The sequence below is a fragment of the Numenius arquata genome, chromosome 28 (genome assembly GCF_964106895.1).
Source record: "Numenius arquata chromosome 28, bNumArq3.hap1.1, whole genome shotgun sequence".
NCBI lineage: Eukaryota > Metazoa > Chordata > Aves > Charadriiformes > Scolopacidae > Numenius > Numenius arquata.
Genome location: NC_133603.1, coordinates 1,624,934 through 1,646,924, shown reverse-complemented (window position 1 = coordinate 1,646,924; position 21,991 = coordinate 1,624,934). Strand labels below are relative to the sequence as shown.

The 21,991-nt window shown below is 60.6% G+C and overlaps 1 pseudogene; it reads left to right on the top strand.

Annotated features, from left to right (window-relative positions):
* LOC141476092 (PHD finger protein 1-like) overlaps window positions 1–21,991 on the top strand; it is a 76,848-nt pseudogene that overhangs the window by 52,321 nt on the left and 2,536 nt on the right.

The window sequence follows — 21,991 nt, the reverse complement described above, 5'->3', positions numbered from 1 at the left end:
GATCAACATCCCACCCAGCTTGGTGTCGTCTCTGAAGTGCTTGAGGGAGCACTCAATCCCCTCCTGCAGATCATCGATGAAGATGTTGAAGAGAACCGGCCCCAGCACCCAGCCCCGGGGGACACCACTGGTGTTTCTAGATCTTTCAGGAAGTTCAGAGTGACACTCACAGGGAATGGACCGCAGCAAATCACGGCTCCCAGCTCAGACCCCGGGCAGGAACACCCCGTTGCCAGGTCCTGCGTGTCCTACAGATGAAACCTCGAGAGCTCCCTGTGCTGAATGTGTCTAAAGGCAGCGGCATGATGTACGAAAGGATTCCTGAAAACCAGATTCATCAAAAGCGACTTCTGTAAGTCCCTGGGCAAAACTGCCCACGGTGTCACCACATTATGGAATCACAGAATCACACGGGGTTGCAAGGGACCTCTGGAGATCATCTCCTCCAACCCCCTGCCAGAGCAGGTCCACCCAGAGCAGGTCCCAGAGGAAGGTGTCCAGGTGGGGTTTGAATGTCTCCAGAGAAGGAGACTCCACCACCTCCCTGGGCAGCCTGTCCCAGGGCTCTGCCACCCTCCCAGGAAAGAAGTTCCTCCTCGTGTTTAGGTGGAACTTCTTATATTCAAGTTTGTGCCCGTTTCCTCTTGTCCTGTCCCTGGGCACCACTGAAAAAAGACCGGCCCCGTCCTCCTGACACCCACCCTTTAAGTATTTATAGGCGTTGAACAGATCCCCCCTCAGTCTTCTCTTCTCCAGACTAAAAAGACCCAAGTCCCTCAGCCTTTCCTCATCAGAGAGGTGCTCCAGGCCCCTCATCATCTTGCTCCTGCATCCCCTGCTTGCCTTCCTCTGCCCGGGGACTGCCTCAGAGATTCCCCGATCCATGAGGTGCCAAGGTTAAATTTGTTCTTTGCCTTTAAGCTGTGTTTTTGTGGTTGTTCCTGCGTCCTGCCTGCATCGGCTCACACAATTATTATTTTTAGTGCTTGGGTTGTGCATCGTTTCGACCTTGGGAAAGAGGATGGAACTCGGCTTTGTTGTGCTACATCAAGATAAAGGCTGTTAATGAAAATATAATTACTGCAGGAGCGGTAATGTACTAGATTGGAGTTGGGTAGCTATCCTATTTTTTGAGCTTGCTGCTTTTGAAGTAGAAAAACTGCAAAGTTTAAACGTTTAAAGAAGTCCCTCAGCCTTTCCTCATCAGAGAGATGCTCCAGGCCCCTCAGCATCTTTGTAGCCCTCTGCTGTACCCTCTCCAGCAGTTCCCTGTCCTTCTTGAACAGGGGAGCCCAGAACTGGTCCCAGTGCTCCAGACGGGGCCTCCCCAGGGCAGAGGAGAGGGGGAGGATGACCTCTCTCCACCTGCTGGTCACGCTCTTCCTGATGACCCCCAGGATGCCATTGGCCTTCTTGGCCACAAGGGCCCATTGCTGGCTCACGGCCATCCTGTTTTCCACCAGGACCTCCATGATTTCTGAATGATTCAGATGATTGCTGACCCTCCCCCAGGCTTCACCTTGAGCTTCTGCATGACATGGTGGAGGCGGCACCGCTCCATAGAATCATAGAATTTCCAGCTCCAGCTCCAGCCCGTGGAACCACTCCTGCTGATGTCCCAACTGCTGCTGCCCCTGGGAAGCCCCAGACTGGACTCAGCGACAAGTGGGAACCGGATTCCAGCTCTGGGGTCAGGAAGGCACGGATCGGGATCAAAGGCAGATGAACAGACAGGGTCCTCCTCGGACGTCGGCCATTGGAGAAAGAGCTGACCCTTTGATCCCTCAGCTTTTATCCTGAGCGTGGGGCAGATGGGATGGAACACCCCCTTGGTCAGTCTGGGGTCACCTCTCCTGTCCCCCTCCTCCCTGGGAGTGGGACCCTTCCACGCTTTTTCCCGCTTCTGACCCTCCAATGGGGCCAATGACGAAATGGGATGCCCTTGGTTGTGACAGCAATAAGTGGAAGCAGGAGCCTCTCTGCTCCTCGGCCCTTGGCGTGACGCACAGACCTTGCTCCGGGCGCTCCAAGAACCAGCGGTTTTCTCCACAAGACACTGTTAATTTCAGAGAGTCGGAAGAGGCCGAGTTGAGAAGTAAAATTACTGACCAGGAAGTTGGTTCTGTTTTGCCTCAAACCGGGCCATCAGTGCAAAAAACCATCTTTTTTTCCTACTTTTTCTGGAGGAAAGCAGGAAGAACTCCCGCCCCGTGACACACATCCCTCTCCTGCAGCGCAGCCGCCAGCTCCCTCCTTGCGTTCCTCCAGCCGCTTCTCCTTTGCCAAACTTTCAGCCTCCCTCCGCCAGGTCACCAGCTCCAGCTCCAGGCTCCTGGGGGGGGGACACGACACCCCGATTGCTGGGGGGACTCATCTCAGACAGAGGGCCTCCCACTTCCCCCGCTCCAGCCCCACCGTCGCTCCCCGGCTGTCCCTCAGCGCAGCCCACGGGTCTGTCACCTGCCCTTTCAGGTACCAGGGGGCACTTGGGGCGGGGGGCGGCAGCTGGTGCTGCTGGTGGGGCACCTGTGGGGACACTGGGGGGATTAGGGCTCTGGAAGGTTTGGGGAGGCACAGGGGGGCTGTAGGAGGACTGGGGGCGTTCTGAGGTACTGAGGGGGGGTCTCAGTTTGGGTTGAGGGGCTTGGGGAGGGGCTGGGAGTTGGGAGGCTGTTTTTGGATGGGAGGGTTGTGGGTTTTTGGAGAGGCCAGGCCCTCCCCATTTTAACACCCACCCCTCCGCATCCCCCCCCATCCGGATGTTCGCCTCCTTCCACCCCTCAGGCCGGGCGTGCTTTGGGGGTACCCCAAACTCACCACCTCCTGGTCCCCATCCTCCTGCGCTCTGCACCCCAAAACACCCCCATGCTCCATGGGCTCTGCACCCCCACATTTATTCAGCTGTGTTGAAGTTGCCTTGGGGGGGTGTGGAGGGAAGCACCTGTTTTGGGGACAGAAATGCCTATTTGGGCACCAGCACAGTGTTGTCCTTGGGGGGAACTGGAGATGCTCCAGCCCCCTCTGGTGCTCCTGCTCCTCGGGCAACACCGGCCGCACACGGCAAAAGACACGGATGTTGCCCTGCAGAAGGGGAAGAGCCGTGATTTTGGAGGTACGGGGCGGGGGATTCAGATGATTTCCCACCCCCCCCCCAGACCCCCTCCCGGCTTCACCTTGAGCTCCTGGACCAGATTATGGAGACGACGACGCTCCATCTCCTGCCCGTGGAGCTGCTCCCCCTGCTGCTCCACCTTCTGCTTCTGGGCGGCTGCCTCCACTCGCAGCTCGGCTGCCAGCGCTGCCTCCGCCCGCAGGTGCCCCTCTGTCACCTGCAGCTGGACCTGGGGGGGGAGGAGAACAGCCCTCGGTTAACACAGGAGGGGGAAAGACTGGCTCCGCAGGGGTGGAAAAGCAGCCCTGGTTGGGGGGACGCACACACACAGAAACCAGCCTCGACTGCGGGGTGCTGAGACAGCCCCGCTCCCGGGTGGCGCTTTGGGGCTGAGAGCAATCGGAGCAGAAAACCACCTTTTTTTTTATTTTTCTCCTCATTTTGCTGGAGGAAAGCAGGGAGATCTCCCCCCTCCGTGACCCACCTCCCTTTCCTGCAGCGCGGCCGCCAGCGCCCTGGCCTGCCCTTCGGCCTCGGCCACCGCTCGCCCCCCTTCCTCCACCTCCTCCTCCAGACGCCGCTTGTCCTCTGCCAAGCGCTGCGCCTCCCTCCGCCATTGATCTCTCTCATCCCGGCAGCTCGTCAGCTCCTTCTCCGTGCTCCTGGGGGACACGCACACCTCGTGTTAGGGGGGGGAAGTGACACCCCAATTCCCGGGGTGGGGGGCGGGGGGGGTCTCACTCCAGGCGGAGGGTGAGGAGGGTCCCCTGCTGCTGCTGTTCCTGCAGCTCCTTCTCCTGCTGCTCCAGGCGCTGGCGCAGCTCCTGGACCTGCTGCTCCAGCCCCGCTCTCACCCGGCGGCTGTCCCCCAGCGCAGCCCGCAGGTCTGACACCTGCCCCTTCAGGTCCCAGGGGGGGCGCTTGGGGCGGGGGGCGGCGGCTGGTGCTGCTGGTGGGGCACCTGTGGGGACACTGGGGGGATTAGGGCTCTGGAAGGTTTGGGGAGGCACAGGGGGGCTGTAGGAGGACTGGGGGCGTTCTGAGGTACTGAGGGGGGGTCTCAGTTTGGGTTGAGGGGCTTGGGGAGGGGCTGGGAGTTGGGAGGCTGTTTTTGGATGGGAGGGTTGTGGGTTTTTGGAGAGGCCAGGCCCTCCCCATTTTAACACCCACCCCTCCGCATCCCCCCCCATCCGGATGTTCGCCTCCTTCCACCCCTCAGGCCGGGGGTGCTTTGGGGGTACCCCAAACTCACCACCTCCTGGTCCCCATCCTCCTGCGCTCTGCACCCCAAAACACCCCCATGCTCCATGGGCTCTGCACCCCCACATTTATTCAGCTGTGTTGAAGTTGCCTTGGGGGGGTGTGGAGGGAAGCACCTGTTTTGGGGACAGAAATGCCTATTTGGGCACCAGCACAGTGTTGTCCTTGGGGGGAACTGGAGATGCTCCAGCCCCCTCTGGTGCTCCTGCTCCTCGGGCAACACCGGCCGCACACGGCAAAAGACACGGATGTTGCCCTGCAGAAGGGGAAGAGCCGTGATTTTGGAGGTACGGGGCGGGGGATTCAGATGATTTCCCACCCCCCCCCCAGACCCCCTCCCGGCTTCACCTTGAGCTCCTGGACCAGATTATGGAGACGACGACGCTCCATCTCCTGCCCGTGGAGCTGCTCCCCCTGCTGCTCCACCTTCTGCTTCTGGGCGGCTGCCTCCACTCGCAGCTCGGCTGCCAGCGCTGCCTCCGCCCGCAGGTGCCCCTCTGTCACCTGCAGCTGGACCTGGGGGGGGAGGAGAACAGCCCTCGGTTAACACAGGAGGGGGAAAGACTGGCTCCGCAGGGGTGGAAAAGCAGCCCTGGTTGGGGGGACGCACACACACAGAAACCAGCCTCGACTGCGGGGTGCTGAGACAGCCCCGCTCCCGGGTGGCGCTTTGGGGCTGAGAGCAATCGGAGCAGAAAACCACCTTTTTTTTTATTTTTCTCCTCATTTTGCTGGAGGAAAGCAGGGAGATCTCCCCCCTCCGTGACCCACCTCCCTTTCCTGCAGCGCGGCCGCCAGCGCCCTGGCCTGCCCTTCGGCCTCGGCCACCGCTCGCCCCCCTTCCTCCACCTCCTCCTCCAGACGCCGCTTGTCCTCTGCCAAGCGCTGCGCCTCCCTCCGCCATTGATCTCTCTCATCCCGGCAGCTCGTCAGCTCCTTCTCCGTGCTCCTGGGGGACACGCACACCTCGTGTTAGGGGGGGGAAGTGACACCCCAATTCCCGGGGTGGGGGGCGGGGGGGGTCTCACTCCAGGCGGAGGGTGAGGAGGGTCCCCTGCTGCTGCTGTTCCTGCAGCTCCTTCTCCTGCTGCTCCAGGCGCTGGCGCAGCTCCTGGACCTGCTGCTCCAGCCCCGCTCTCACCCGGCGGCTGTCCCCCAGCGCAGCCCGCAGGTCTGACACCTGCCCCTTCAGGTCCCAGGGGGGGCGCTTGGGGCGGGGGGCGGCGGCTGGTGCTGCTGGTGGGGCACCTGTGGGGACACTGGGGGGATTAGGGCTCTGGAAGGTTTGGGGAGGCACAGGGGGGCTGTAGGAGGACTGGGGGCGTTCTGAGGTACTGAGGGGGGGTCTCAGTTTGGGTTGAGGGGCTTGGGGAGGGGCTGGGAGTTGGGAGGCTGTTTTTGGATGGGAGGGTTGTGGGTTTTTGGAGAGGCCAGGCCCTCCCCATTTTAACACCCACCCCTCCGCATCCCCCCCCATCCGGATGTTCGCCTCCTTCCACCCCTCAGGCCGGGGGTGCTTTGGGGGTACCCCAAACTCACCACCTCCTGGTCCCCATCCTCCTGCGCTCTGCACCCCAAAACACCCCCATGCTCCATGGGCTCTGCACCCCCACATTTATTCAGCTGTGTTGAAGTTGCCTTGGGGGGGTGTGGAGGGAAGCACCTGTTTTGGGGACAGAAATGCCTATTTGGGCACCAGCACAGTGTTGTCCTTGGGGGGAACTGGAGATGCTCCAGCCCCCTCTGGTGCTCCTGCTCCTCGGGCAACACCGGCCGCACACGGCAAAAGACACGGATGTTGTGTCTTTTTTTTTAATTGTCTCCTCATTTTGCTGGAGGAAAGCAGGGAGATCTCCCCCCTCCGTGACCCACCTCCCTTTCCTGCAGCGCGGCCGCCAGCGCCCTGGCCTGCCCTTCGGCCTCGGCCACCGCTCGCCCCCCTTCCTCCACCTCCTCCTTCAGACGCCGCTTGTCCTCTGCCAAGCGCTGCGCCTCCCTCCGCCGGGTCCCAGCTCCGTCTGCCGCTGCCGCGGGTTCTGGTTCTCCCGCTCCAGCCCCCGCCTTGCCATCACACCCCGCAACGCGAGGAACCCGGCCCTCACCGCCCCCATCTTCCCCCCGCGCTCCTTCAAACCGCCCCGCCCCGCCCCCCAGCGCGGCTCTCCGCCAATCGCGGCTCTCCCGCCGCCCCACCCAGCCAATCGGCTGCCAGAGGAGAGACCGCCCCTCCCGTGCGTCACCTGCCTGAGCCCCCCCCACCTGAGCCCCCCCCCCCCGAAAGGTGTCTGCCTGACGGGCCACGGCGGGCCTCGGGCTGTGCTGCGGGGCTCTTGTGCTTCCTCAACATTATTTTCCACTTTCTGTGGAAAAATTGTTCCCAATATCCAATCTGAACCTCCCCTGGTGCAACTTGAGGCCGTCTCCTCTCGTCCCATCGCCTGTTCCTTGGGAGAAGAGACCGACAACCCCCCCCCCCGGCTACACCCGCCTTTCAGGGAGTTGGAGCGAGCGAGAAGGTCTCCCCTCAGCCTCCTCTTCTCCAGACTGAACACCCACAGCTCCTTCGGCTGTTCCTCAGAAGGTCTCCGGACCCCTCACCAGCTCCGTTGCCCTTCTCTGGACCCGCTCCAGCACCTCAAGGTCTTTTTTTGTGGTGAGGGGCCCAAAACCGGACACAGCCCTTGAGGTGGGACCTCCCCAGTGCCCAGTACAGGGGGACGGTCACCTCCCGAGTCCTACTCACCACGCTGTTCCTGACACAGGCTGCTGGCCTCCTTGGCCACCTGGGCACGCTGCTGGCTCATGTTCAGCCCACAGTCGACCAACACCCTCAGGTCCTCTTCCTTGGGGCAGCTCCAGCCGCTCTGCCCCAGCCTGGAGCATCCATGGGATTGGTGTGACCCAAGGGCAGGACCCGGCACTTGGCCTTGTGGAACCTCATCCCATTGGCCTCGGCCCATCGATCCAGCCTGTCCAGATCCCTCTGCAAAGCCTTCCTGCCCTCCAGCAGATCAACATCCCACCCAGCTTGGTGTCGTCTCTGAAGTGCTTGAGGGAGCACTCAATCCCCTCCTGCAGATCATCGATGAAGATGTTGAAGAGAACCGGCCCCAGCACCCAGCCCCGGGGGACACCACTGGTGTTTCTAGATCTTTCAGGAAGTTCAGAGTGACACTCACAGGGAATGGACCGCAGCAAATCACGGCTCCCAGCTCAGACCCCGGGCAGGAACACCCCGTTGCCAGGTCCTGCGTGTCCTACAGATGAAACCTCGAGAGCTCCCTGTGCTGAATGTGTCTAAAGGCAGCGGCATGATGTACGAAAGGATTCCTGAAAACCAGATTCATCAAAAGCGACTTCTGTAAGTCCCTGGGCAAAACTGCCCACGGTGTCACCACATTATGGAATCACAGAATCACACGGGGTTGCAAGGGACCTCTGGAGATCATCTCCTCCAACCCCCTGCCAGAGCAGGTCCACCCAGAGCAGGTCCCAGAGGAAGGTGTCCAGGTGGGGTTTGAATGTCTCCAGAGAAGGAGACTCCACCACCTCCCTGGGCAGCCTGTCCCAGGGCTCTGCCACCCTCCCAGGAAAGAAGTTCCTCCTCGTGTTTAGGTGGAACTTCTTATATTCAAGTTTGTGCCCGTTTCCTCTTGTCCTGTCCCTGGGCACCACTGAAAAAAGACCGGCCCCGTCCTCCTGACACCCACCCTTTAAGTATTTATAGGCGTTGAACAGATCCCCCCTCAGTCTTCTCTTCTCCAGACTAAAAAGACCCAAGTCCCTCAGCCTTTCCTCATCAGAGAGGTGCTCCAGGCCCCTCATCATCTTGCTCCTGCATCCCCTGCTTGCCTTCCTCTGCCCGGGGACTGCCTCAGAGATTCCCCGATCCATGAGGTGCCAAGGTTAAATTTGTTCTTTGCCTTTAAGCTGTGTTTTTGTGGTTGTTCCTGCGTCCTGCCTGCATCGGCTCACACAATTATTATTTTTAGTGCTTGGGTTGTGCATCGTTTCGACCTTGGGAAAGAGGATGGAACTCGGCTTTGTTGTGCTACATCAAGATAAAGGCTGTTAATGAAAATATAATTACTGCAGGAGCGGTAATGTACTAGATTGGAGTTGGGTAGCTATCCTATTTTTTGAGCTTGCTGCTTTTGAAGTAGAAAAACTGCAAAGTTTAAACGTTTAAAGAAGTCCCTCAGCCTTTCCTCATCAGAGAGATGCTCCAGGCCCCTCAGCATCTTTGTAGCCCTCTGCTGTACCCTCTCCAGCAGTTCCCTGTCCTTCTTGAACAGGGGAGCCCAGAACTGGTCCCAGTGCTCCAGACGGGGCCTCCCCAGGGCAGAGGAGAGGGGGAGGATGACCTCTCTCCACCTGCTGGTCACGCTCTTCCTGATGACCCCCAGGATGCCATTGGCCTTCTTGGCCACAAGGGCCCATTGCTGGCTCACGGCCATCCTGTTTTCCACCAGGACCTCCATGATTTCTGAATGATTCAGATGATTGCTGACCCTCCCCCAGGCTTCACCTTGAGCTTCTGCATGACATGGTGGAGGCGGCACCGCTCCATAGAATCATAGAATTTCCAGCTCCAGCTCCAGCCCGTGGAACCACTCCTGCTGATGTCCCAACTGCTGCTGCCCCTGGGAAGCCCCAGACTGGACTCAGCGACAAGTGGGAACCGGATTCCAGCTCTGGGGTCAGGAAGGCACGGATCGGGATCAAAGGCAGATGAACAGACAGGGTCCTCCTCGGACGTCGGCCATTGGAGAAAGAGCTGACCCTTTGATCCCTCAGCTTTTATCCTGAGCGTGGGGCAGATGGGATGGAACACCCCCTTGGTCAGTCTGGGGTCACCTCTCCTGTCCCCCTCCTCCCTGGGAGTGGGACCCTTCCACGCTTTTTCCCGCTTCTGACCCTCCAATGGGGCCAATGACGAAATGGGATGCCCTTGGTTGTGACAGCAATAAGTGGAAGCAGGAGCCTCTCTGCTCCTCGGCCCTTGGCGTGACGCACAGACCTTGCTCCGGGCGCTCCAAGAACCAGCGGTTTTCTCCACAAGACACTGTTAATTTCAGAGAGTCGGAAGAGGCCGAGTTGAGAAGTAAAATTACTGACCAGGAAGTTGGTTCTGTTTTGCCTCAAACCGGGCCATCAGTGCAAAAAACCATCTTTTTTTCCTACTTTTTCTGGAGGAAAGCAGGAAGAACTCCCGCCCCGTGACACACATCCCTCTCCTGCAGCGCAGCCGCCAGCTCCCTCCTTGCGTTCCTCCAGCCGCTTCTCCTTTGCCAAACTTTCAGCCTCCCTCCGCCAGGTCACCAGCTCCAGCTCCAGGCTCCTGGGGGGGGGACACGACACCCCGATTGCTGGGGGGACTCATCTCAGACAGAGGGCCTCCCACTTCCCCCGCTCCAGCCCCACCGTCGCTCCCCGGCTGTCCCTCAGCGCAGCCCACGGGTCTGTCACCTGCCCTTTCAGGTACCAGGGGGCACTTGGGGCGGGGGGCGGCAGCTGGTGCTGCTGGTGGGGCACCTGTGGGGACACTGGGGGGATTAGGGCTCTGGAAGGTTTGGGGAGGCACAGGGGGGCTGTAGGAGGACTGGGGGCGTTCTGAGGTACTGAGGGGGGGTCTCAGTTTGGGTTGAGGGGCTTGGGGAGGGGCTGGGAGTTGGGAGGCTGTTTTTGGATGGGAGGGTTGTGGGTTTTTGGAGAGGCCAGGCCCTCCCCATTTTAACACCCACCCCTCCGCATCCCCCCCCATCCGGATGTTCGCCTCCTTCCACCCCTCAGGCCGGGCGTGCTTTGGGGGTACCCCAAACTCACCACCTCCTGGTCCCCATCCTCCTGCGCTCTGCACCCCAAAACACCCCCATGCTCCATGGGCTCTGCACCCCCACATTTATTCAGCTGTGTTGAAGTTGCCTTGGGGGGGTGTGGAGGGAAGCACCTGTTTTGGGGACAGAAATGCCTATTTGGGCACCAGCACAGTGTTGTCCTTGGGGGGAACTGGAGATGCTCCAGCCCCCTCTGGTGCTCCTGCTCCTCGGGCAACACCGGCCGCACACGGCAAAAGACACGGATGTTGCCCTGCAGAAGGGGAAGAGCCGTGATTTTGGAGGTACGGGGCGGGGGATTCAGATGATTTCCCACCCCCCCCCCAGACCCCCTCCCGGCTTCACCTTGAGCTCCTGGACCAGATTATGGAGACGACGACGCTCCATCTCCTGCCCGTGGAGCTGCTCCCCCTGCTGCTCCACCTTCTGCTTCTGGGCGGCTGCCTCCACTCGCAGCTCGGCTGCCAGCGCTGCCTCCGCCCGCAGGTGCCCCTCTGTCACCTGCAGCTGGACCTGGGGGGGGAGGAGAACAGCCCTCGGTTAACACAGGAGGGGGAAAGACTGGCTCCGCAGGGGTGGAAAAGCAGCCCTGGTTGGGGGGACGCACACACACAGAAACCAGCCTCGACTGCGGGGTGCTGAGACAGCCCCGCTCCCGGGTGGCGCTTTGGGGCTGAGAGCAATCGGAGCAGAAAACCACCTTTTTTTTTATTTTTCTCCTCATTTTGCTGGAGGAAAGCAGGGAGATCTCCCCCCTCCGTGACCCACCTCCCTTTCCTGCAGCGCGGCCGCCAGCGCCCTGGCCTGCCCTTCGGCCTCGGCCACCGCTCGCCCCCCTTCCTCCACCTCCTCCTCCAGACGCCGCTTGTCCTCTGCCAAGCGCTGCGCCTCCCTCCGCCATTGATCTCTCTCATCCCGGCAGCTCGTCAGCTCCTTCTCCGTGCTCCTGGGGGACACGCACACCTCGTGTTAGGGGGGGGAAGTGACACCCCAATTCCCGGGGTGGGGGGCGGGGGGGGTCTCACTCCAGGCGGAGGGTGAGGAGGGTCCCCTGCTGCTGCTGTTCCTGCAGCTCCTTCTCCTGCTGCTCCAGGCGCTGGCGCAGCTCCTGGACCTGCTGCTCCAGCCCCGCTCTCACCCGGCGGCTGTCCCCCAGCGCAGCCCGCAGGTCTGACACCTGCCCCTTCAGGTCCCAGGGGGGGCGCTTGGGGCGGGGGGCGGCGGCTGGTGCTGCTGGTGGGGCACCTGTGGGGACACTGGGGGGATTAGGGCTCTGGAAGGTTTGGGGAGGCACAGGGGGGCTGTAGGAGGACTGGGGGCGTTCTGAGGTACTGAGGGGGGGTCTCAGTTTGGGTTGAGGGGCTTGGGGAGGGGCTGGGAGTTGGGAGGCTGTTTTTGGATGGGAGGGTTGTGGGTTTTTGGAGAGGCCAGGCCCTCCCCATTTTAACACCCACCCCTCCGCATCCCCCCCCATCCGGATGTTTGCCTCCTTCCACCCCTCAGGCCGGGGGTGCTTTGGGGGTACCCCAAACTCACCACCTCCTGGTCCCCATCCTCCTGCGCTCTGCACCCCAAAACACCCCCATGCTCCATGGGCTCTGCACCCCCACATTTATTCAGCTGTGTTGAAGTTGCCTTGGGGGGGTGTGGAGGGAAGCACCTGTTTTGGGGACAGAAATGCCTATTTGGGCACCAGCACAGTGTTGTCCTTGGGGGGAACTGGAGATGCTCCAGCCCCCTCTGGTGCTCCTGCTCCTCGGGCAACACCGGCCGCACACGGCAAAAGACACGGATGTTGTGTCTTTTTTTTTAATTGTCTCCTCATTTTGCTGGAGGAAAGCAGGGAGATCTCCCCCCTCCGTGACCCACCTCCCTTTCCTGCAGCGCGGCCGCCAGCGCCCTGGCCTGCCCTTCGGCCTCGGCCACCACTCGCCCCCCTTCCTCCACCTCCTCCTTCAGACGCCGCTTGTCCTCTGCCAAGCGCTGCGCCTCCCTCCGCCGGGTCCCAGCTCCGTCTGCCGCTGCCGCGGGTTCTGGTTCTCCCGCTCCAGCCCCCGCCTTGCCATCACACCCCGCAACGCGAGGAACCCGGCCCTCACCGCCCCCATCTTCCCCCCGCGCTCCTTCAAACCGCCCCGCCCCGCCCCCCAGCGCGGCTCTCCGCCAATCGCGGCTCTCCCGCCGCCCCACCCAGCCAATCGGCTGCCAGAGGAGAGACCGCCCCTCCCGTGCGTCACCTGCCTGAGCCCCCCCCACCTGAGCCCCCCCCCCCGAAAGGTGTCTGCCTGACGGGCCACGGCGGGCCTCGGGCTGTGCTGCGGGGCTCTTGTGCTTCCTCAACATTATTTTCCACTTTCTGTGGAAAAATTGTTCCCAATATCCAATCTGAACCTCCCCTGGTGCAACTTGAGGCCGTCTCCTCTCGTCCCATCGCCTGTTCCTTGGGAGAAGAGACCGACAACCCCCCCCCCGGCTACACCCGCCTTTCAGGGAGTTGGAGCGAGCGAGAAGGTCTCCCCTCAGCCTCCTCTTCTCCAGACTGAACACCCACAGCTCCTTCGGCTGTTCCTCAGAAGGTCTCCGGACCCCTCACCAGCTCCGTTGCCCTTCTCTGGACCCGCTCCAGCACCTCAAGGTCTTTTTTTGTGGTGAGGGGCCCAAAACCGGACACAGCCCTTGAGGTGGGACCTCCCCAGTGCCCAGTACAGGGGGACGGTCACCTCCCGAGTCCTACTCACCACGCTGTTCCTGACACAGGCTGCTGGCCTCCTTGGCCACCTGGGCACGCTGCTGGCTCATGTTCAGCCCACAGTCGACCAACACCCTCAGGTCCTCTTCCTTGGGGCAGCTCCAGCCGCTCTGCCCCAGCCTGGAGCATCCATGGGATTGGTGTGACCCAAGGGCAGGACCCGGCACTTGGCCTTGTGGAACCTCATCCCATTGGCCTCGGCCCATCGATCCAGCCTGTCCAGATCCCTCTGCAAAGCCTTCCTGCCCTCCAGCAGATCAACATCCCACCCAGCTTGGTGTCGTCTCTGAAGTGCTTGAGGGAGCACTCAATCCCCTCCTGCAGATCATCGATGAAGATGTTGAAGAGAACCGGCCCCAGCACCCAGCCCCGGGGGACACCACTGGTGTTTCTAGATCTTTCAGGAAGTTCAGAGTGACACTCACAGGGAATGGACCGCAGCAAATCACGGCTCCCAGCTCAGACCCCGGGCAGGAACACCCCGTTGCCAGGTCCTGCGTGTCCTACAGATGAAACCTCGAGAGCTCCCTGTGCTGAATGTGTCTAAAGGCAGCGGCATGATGTACGAAAGGATTCCTGAAAACCAGATTCATCAAAAGCGACTTCTGTAAGTCCCTGGGCAAAACTGCCCACGGTGTCACCACATTATGGAATCACAGAATCACACGGGGTTGCAAGGGACCTCTGGAGATCATCTCCTCCAACCCCCTGCCAGAGCAGGTCCACCCAGAGCAGGTCCCAGAGGAAGGTGTCCAGGTGGGGTTTGAATGTCTCCAGAGAAGGAGACTCCACCACCTCCCTGGGCAGCCTGTCCCAGGGCTCTGCCACCCTCCCAGGAAAGAAGTTCCTCCTCGTGTTTAGGTGGAACTTCTTATATTCAAGTTTGTGCCCGTTTCCTCTTGTCCTGTCCCTGGGCACCACTGAAAAAAGACCGGCCCCGTCCTCCTGACACCCACCCTTTAAGTATTTATAGGCGTTGAACAGATCCCCCCTCAGTCTTCTCTTCTCCAGACTAAAAAGACCCAAGTCCCTCAGCCTTTCCTCATCAGAGAGGTGCTCCAGGCCCCTCATCATCTTGCTCCTGCATCCCCTGCTTGCCTTCCTCTGCCCGGGGACTGCCTCAGAGATTCCCCGATCCATGAGGTGCCAAGGTTAAATTTGTTCTTTGCCTTTAAGCTGTGTTTTTGTGGTTGTTCCTGCGTCCTGCCTGCATCGGCTCACACAATTATTATTTTTAGTGCTTGGGTTGTGCATCGTTTCGACCTTGGGAAAGAGGATGGAACTCGGCTTTGTTGTGCTACATCAAGATAAAGGCTGTTAATGAAAATATAATTACTGCAGGAGCGGTAATGTACTAGATTGGAGTTGGGTAGCTATCCTATTTTTTGAGCTTGCTGCTTTTGAAGTAGAAAAACTGCAAAGTTTAAACGTTTAAAGAAGTCCCTCAGCCTTTCCTCATCAGAGAGATGCTCCAGGCCCCTCAGCATCTTTGTAGCCCTCTGCTGTACCCTCTCCAGCAGTTCCCTGTCCTTCTTGAACAGGGGAGCCCAGAACTGGTCCCAGTGCTCCAGACGGGGCCTCCCCAGGGCAGAGGAGAGGGGGAGGATGACCTCTCTCCACCTGCTGGTCACGCTCTTCCTGATGACCCCCAGGATGCCATTGGCCTTCTTGGCCACAAGGGCCCATTGCTGGCTCACGGCCATCCTGTTTTCCACCAGGACCTCCATGATTTCTGAATGATTCAGATGATTGCTGACCCTCCCCCAGGCTTCACCTTGAGCTTCTGCATGACATGGTGGAGGCGGCACCGCTCCATAGAATCATAGAATTTCCAGCTCCAGCTCCAGCCCGTGGAACCACTCCTGCTGATGTCCCAACTGCTGCTGCCCCTGGGAAGCCCCAGACTGGACTCAGCGACAAGTGGGAACCGGATTCCAGCTCTGGGGTCAGGAAGGCACGGATCGGGATCAAAGGCAGATGAACAGACAGGGTCCTCCTCGGACGTCGGCCATTGGAGAAAGAGCTGACCCTTTGATCCCTCAGCTTTTATCCTGAGCGTGGGGCAGATGGGATGGAACACCCCCTTGGTCAGTCTGGGGTCACCTCTCCTGTCCCCCTCCTCCCTGGGAGTGGGACCCTTCCACGCTTTTTCCCGCTTCTGACCCTCCAATGGGGCCAATGACGAAATGGGATGCCCTTGGTTGTGACAGCAATAAGTGGAAGCAGGAGCCTCTCTGCTCCTCGGCCCTTGGCGTGACGCACAGACCTTGCTCCGGGCGCTCCAAGAACCAGCGGTTTTCTCCACAAGACACTGTTAATTTCAGAGAGTCGGAAGAGGCCGAGTTGAGAAGTAAAATTACTGACCAGGAAGTTGGTTCTGTTTTGCCTCAAACCGGGCCATCAGTGCAAAAAACCATCTTTTTTTCCTACTTTTTCTGGAGGAAAGCAGGAAGAACTCCCGCCCCGTGACACACATCCCTCTCCTGCAGCGCAGCCGCCAGCTCCCTCCTTGCGTTCCTCCAGCCGCTTCTCCTTTGCCAAACTTTCAGCCTCCCTCCGCCAGGTCACCAGCTCCAGCTCCAGGCTCCTGGGGGGGGGACACGACACCCCGATTGCTGGGGGGACTCATCTCAGACAGAGGGCCTCCCACTTCCCCCGCTCCAGCCCCACCGTCGCTCCCCGGCTGTCCCTCAGCGCAGCCCACGGGTCTGTCACCTGCCCTTTCAGGTACCAGGGGGCACTTGGGGCGGGGGGCGGCAGCTGGTGCTGCTGGTGGGGCACCTGTGGGGACACTGGGGGGATTAGGGCTCTGGAAGGTTTGGGGAGGCACAGGGGGGCTGTAGGAGGACTGGGGGCGTTCTGAGGTACTGAGGGGGGGTCTCAGTTTGGGTTGAGGGGCTTGGGGAGGGGCTGGGAGTTGGGAGGCTGTTTTTGGATGGGAGGGTTGTGGGTTTTTGGAGAGGCCAGGCCCTCCCCATTTTAACACCCACCCCTCCGCATCCCCCCCCATCCGGATGTTCGCCTCCTTCCACCCCTCAGGCCGGGGGTGCTTTGGGGGTACCCCAAACTCACCACCTCCTGGTCCCCATCCTCCTGCGCTCTGCACCCCAAAACACCCCCATGCTCCATGGGCTCTGCACCCCCACATTTATTCAGCTGTGTTGAAGTTGCCTTGGGGGGGTGTGGAGGGAAGCACCTGTTTTGGGGACAGAAATGCCTATTTGGGCACCAGCACAGTGTTGTCCTTGGGGGGAACTGGAGATGCTCCAGCCCCCTCTGGTGCTCCTGCTCCTCGGGCAACACCGGCCGCACACGGCAAAAGACACGGATGTTGCCCTGCAGAAGGGGAAGAGCCGTGATTTTGGAGGTACGGGGCGGGGGATTCAGATGATTTCCCACCCCACCCCCCCCCAGACCCTCTCCCGGCTTCACCTTGAGCTCCTGGACCAGATTATGGAGACGACGACGCTCCATCTCCTGCCCGTGGAGCTGCTCCCCCTGCTGCTCCACCTTCTGCTTCTGGGCGGCTGCCTCCAGTCGCAGCTCGGCTGCCAGCGCTGCCTCCGCCCGCAGGTGCCCCTCTGTCACCTGCAGCTGGACCTGGGGGGGGAGGAGAACAGCCCTCGGTTAACACAGGAGGGGGAAAGACTGGCTCCGCAGGGGTGGAAAAGCAGCCCTGGTTGGGGGGACGCACACACACAGAAACCAGCCTCGACTGCGGGGTGCTGAGACAGCCCCGCTCCCGGGTGGCGCTTTGGGGCTGAGAGCAATCGGAGCAGAAAACCACCTTTTTTTTTATTTTTCTCCTCATTTTGCTGGAGGAAAGCAGGGAGATCTCCCCCCTCCGTGACCCACCTCCCTTTCCTGCAGCGCGGCCGCCAGCGCCCTGGCCTGCCCTTCGGCCTCGGCCACCGCTCGCCCCCCTTCCTCCACCTCCTCCTCCAGACGCCGCTTGTCCTCTGCCAAGCGCTGCGCCTCCCTCCGCCATTGATCTCTCTCATCCCGGCAGCTCGTCAGCTCCTTCTCCGTGCTCCTGGGGGACACGCACACCTCGTGTTAGGGGGGGGAAGTGACACCCCAATTCCCGGGGTGGGGGGCGGGGGGGGTCTCACTCCAGGCGGAGGGTGAGGAGGGTCCCCTGCTGCTGCTGTTCCTGCAGCTCCTTCTCCTGCTGCTCCAGGCGCTGGCGCAGCTCCTGGACCTGCTGCTCCAGCCCCGCTCTCACCCGGCGGCTGTCCCCCAGCGCAGCCCGCAGGTCTGACACCTGCCCCTTCAGGTCCCAGGGGGGGCGCTTGGGGCGGGGGGCGGCGGCTGGTGCTGCTGGTGGGGCACCTGTGGGGACACTGGGGGGATTAGGGCTCTGGAAGGTTTGGGGAGGCACAGGGGGGCTGTAGGAGGACTGGGGGCGTTCTGAGGTACTGAGGGGGGGTCTCGGTTTGGGTTGAGGGGCTTGGGGAGGGGCTGGGAGTTGGGAGGCTGTTTTTGGATGGGAGGGTTGTGGGTTTTTGGAGAGGCCAGGCCCTCCCCATTTTAACACCCACCCCTCCGCATCCCCCCCCCATCCGGATGTTTGCCTCCTTCCACCCCTCAGGCCGGGGGTGCTTTGGGGGTACCCCAAACTCACCACCTCCTGGTCCCCATCCTCCTGCGCTCTGCACCCCAAAACACCCCCATGCTCCATGGGCTCTGCACCCCCACATTTATTCAGCTGTGTTGAAGTTGCCTTGGGGGGGTGTGGAGGGAAGCACCTGTTTTGGGGACAGAAATGCCTATTTGGGCACCAGCACAGTGTTGTCCTTGGGGGGAACTGGAGATGCTCCAGCCCCCTCTGGTGCTCCTGCTCCTCGGGCAACACCGGCCGCACACGGCAAAAGACACGGATGTTGTGTCTTTTTTTTTAATTGTCTCCTCATTTTGCTGGAGGAAAGCAGGGAGATCTCCCCCCTCCGTGACCCACCTCCCTTTCCTGCAGCGCGGCCGCCAGCGCCCTGGCCTGCCCTTCGGCCTCGGCCACCGCTCGCCCCCCTTCCTCCACCTCCTCCTTCAGACGCCGCTTGTCCTCTGCCAAGCGCTGCGCCTCCCTCCGCCGGGTCCCAGCTCCGTCTGCCGCTGCCGCGGGTTCTGGTTCTCCCGCTCCAGCCCCCGCCTTGCCATCACACCCCGCAACGCGAGGAACCCGGCCCTCACCGCCCCCATCTTCCCCCCGCGCTCCTTCAAACCGCCCCGCCCCGCCCCCCAGCGCGGCTCTCCGCCAATCGCGGCTCTCCCGCCGCCCCACCCAGCCAATCGGCTGCCAGAGGAGAGACCGCCCCTCCCGTGCGTCACCTGCCTGAGCCCCCCCCACCTGAGCCCCCCCCCCCGAAAGGTGTCTGCCTGACGGGCCACGGCGGGCCTCGGGCTGTGCTGCGGGGCTCTTGTGCTTCCTCAACATTATTTTCCACTTTCTGTGGAAAAATTGTTCCCAATATCCAATCTGAACCTCCCCTGGTGCAACTTGAGGCCGTCTCCTCTCGTCCCATCGCCTGTTCCTTGGGAGAAGAGACCGACACCCCCCCCCCGGCTACACTCGCCTTTCAGGGAGTTGGAGCGAGCGAGAAGGTCTCCCCTCAGCCTCCTCTTCTCCAGACTGAACACCCACAGCTCCTTCGGCTGCTCCTCAGAAGGTCTCCAGACCCCTCACCAGCTCCGTTGCCCTTCTCTGGACCCGCTCCAGCACCTCAAGGTCTTTTTTTGTGGTGAGGGGCCCAAAACCGGACACAGCCCTTGAGGTGGGACCTCCCCAGTGCCCAGTACAGGGGGACGGTCACCTCCCGAGTCCTACTCACCACGCTGTTCCTGACACAGGCTGCTGGCCTCCTTGGCCACCTGGGCACGCTGCTGGCTCATGTTCAGCCCACAGTCGACCAACACCCTCAGGTCCTCTTCCTTGGGGCAGCTCCAGCCGCTCTGCCCCAGCCTGGAGCATCCATGGGATTGGTGTGACCCAAGGGCAGGACCCGGCACTTGGCCTTGTGGAACCTCATCCCATTGGCCTCGGCCCATCGATCCAGCCTGTCCAGATCCCTCTGCAAAGCCTTCCTGCCCTCCAGCAGATCAACATCCCACCCAGCTTGGTGTCGTCTCTGAAGTGCTTGAGGGAGCACTCAATCCCCTCCTGCAGATCATCGATGAAGATGTTGAAGAGAACCGGCCCCAGCACCCAGCCCCGGGGGACACCACTGGTGTTTCTAGATCTTTCATGAAGTTCAGAGTGACACTCACAGGGAATGGACCGCAGCAAATCACGGCTCCCAGCTCAGACCCCGGGCAGGAACACCCCGTTGCCAGGTCCTACAGATGAAACCTCGAGAGCTCCCTGTGCTGAATGTGTCTAAAGGCAGCGGCATGATGTACGAAAGGATTCCTGAAAACCAGATTCATCAAAAGCGACTTCTGTAAGTCCCTGGGCAAAACTGCCCACGGTATCACCACATTATGGAATCACAGAATCACACGGGGTTGCAAGGGACCTCTGGAGATCATCTCCTCCAACCCCCTGCCAGAGCAGGTCCACCCAGAGCAGGTCCCAGAGGAAGGTGTCCAGGTGGGGTTTGAATGTCTCCAGAGAAGGAGACTCCACCACCTCCCTGGGCAGCCTGTCCCAGGGCTCTGCCACCCTCCCAGGAAAGAAGTTCCTCCTCGTGTTTAGGTGGAACTTCTTATACTCAAGTTTGTGCCCGTTTCCTCTTGTCCTGTCCCTGGGCACCACTGAAAAAAGACCGGCCCCGTCCTCCCGACACCCACCCTTTAAGTATTTATAGGCGTTGATCAGATCCCCCCTCAGTCTTCTCTTCTCCAGACTAAAAAGACCCAAGTCCCTCAGCCTTTCCTCATCAGAGAGGTGCTCCAGGCCCCTCATCATCTTGCTCCTGCATCCCCTGCTTGCCTTCCTCTGCCCGGGGACTGCCTCAGAGATTCCCCGATCCATGAGGTGCCGAGGTTAAATTTGTTCTTTGCCTTTAAGCTGTGTTTTTGTGGTTGTTCCTGCGTCCTGCCTGCATCGGCTCACACAATTATTATTTTTAGTGCTTGGGTTGTGCATTGTTTCGACCTTGGGAAAGAGGATGGGACTCGGCTTTGTTGTGCTACATCAAGATAAAGGCTGTTAATGAAAATATAATTACTGCAGGAGCGGTAATGTACTAGATTGGAGTTGGGTAGCTATCCTATTTTTTGAGCTTGCTGCTTTTGAAGTAGAAAAACTGCAAAGTTTAAACGTTTAAAGAAGTCCCTCAGCCTTTCCTCATCAGAGAGATGCTCCAGGCCCCTCAGCATCTTTGTAGCCCTCTGCTGTACCCTCTCCAGCAGTTCCCTGTCCTTCTTGAACAGGGGAGCCCAGAACTGGTCCCAGTGCTCCAGACGGGGCCTCCCCAGGGCAGAGGAGAGGGGGAGGATGACCTCTCTCCACCTGCTGGTCACGCTCTTCCTGATGACCCCCAGGATGCCATTGGCCTTCTTGGCCACAAGGGCCCATTGCTGGCTCACGGCCATCCTGTTTTCCACCAGGACCTCCATGATTTCTGAATGATTCAGATGATTGCTGACCCTCCCCCAGGCTTCACCTTGAGCTTCTGCATGACATGGTGGAGGCGGCACCGCTCCATAGAATCATAGAATTTCCAGCTCCAGCTCCAGCCCGTGGAACCACTCCTGCTGATGTCCCAACTGCTGCTGCCCCTGGGAAGCCCCAGACTGGACTCAGCGACAAGTGGGAACCGGATTCCAGCTCTGGGGTCAGGAAGGCACGGATCGGGATCAAAGGCAGATGAACAGACAGGGTCCTCCTCGGACGTCGGCCATTGGAGAAAGAGCTGACCCTTTGATCCCTCAGCTTTTATCCTGAGCGTGGGGCAGATGGGATGGAACACCCCCTTGGTCAGTCTGGGGTCACCTCTCCTGTCCCCCTCCTCCCTGGGAGTGGGACCCTTCCACGCTTTTTCCCGCTTCTGACCCTCCAATGGGGCCAATGACGAAATGGGATGCCCTTGGTTGTGACAGCAATAAGTGGAAGCAGGAGCCTCTCTGCTCCTCGGCCCTTGGCGTGACGCACAGACCTTGCTCCGGGCGCTCCAAGAACCAGCGGTTTTCTCCACAAGACACTGTTAATTTCAGAGAGTCGGAAGAGGCCGAGTTGAGAAGTAAAATTACTGACCAGGAAGTTGGTTCTGTTTTGCCTCAAACCGGGCCATCAGTGCAAAAAACCATCTTTTTTTCCTACTTTTTCTGGAGGAAAGCAGGAAGAACTCCCGCCCCGTGACACACATCCCTCTCCTGCAGCGCAGCCGCCAGCTCCCTCCTTGCGTTCCTCCAGCCGCTTCTCCTTTGCCAAACTTTCAGCCTCCCTCCGCCAGGTCACCAGCTCCAGCTCCAGGCTCCTGGGGGGGGGACACGACACCCCGATTGCTGGGGGGACTCATCTCAGACAGAGGGCCTCCCACTTCCCCCGCTCCAGCCCCACCGTCGCTCCCCGGCTGTCCCTCAGCGCAGCCCACGGGTCTGTCACCTGCCCTTTCAGGTACCAGGGGGCACTTGGGGCGGGGGGCGGCAGCTGGTGCTGCTGGTGGGGCACCTGTGGGGACACTGGGGGGATTAGGGCTCTGGAAGGTTTGGGGAGGCACAGGGGGGCTGTAGGAGGACTGGGGGCGTTCTGAGGTACTGAGGGGGGGTCTCAGTTTGGGTTGAGGGGCTTGGGGAGGGGCTGGGAGTTGGGAGGCTGTTTTTGGATGGGAGGGTTGTGGGTTTTTGGAGAGGCCAGGCCCTCCCCATTTTAACACCCACCCCTCCGCATCCCCCCCCATCCGGATGTTCGCCTCCTTCCACCCCTCAGGCCGGGGGTGCTTTGGGGGTACCCCAAACTCACCACCTCCTGGTCCCCATCCTCCTGCGCTCTGCACCCCAAAACACCCCCATGCTCCATGGGCTCTGCACCCCCACATTTATTCAGCTGTGTTGAAGTTGCCTTGGGGGGGTGTGGAGGGAAGCACCTGTTTTGGG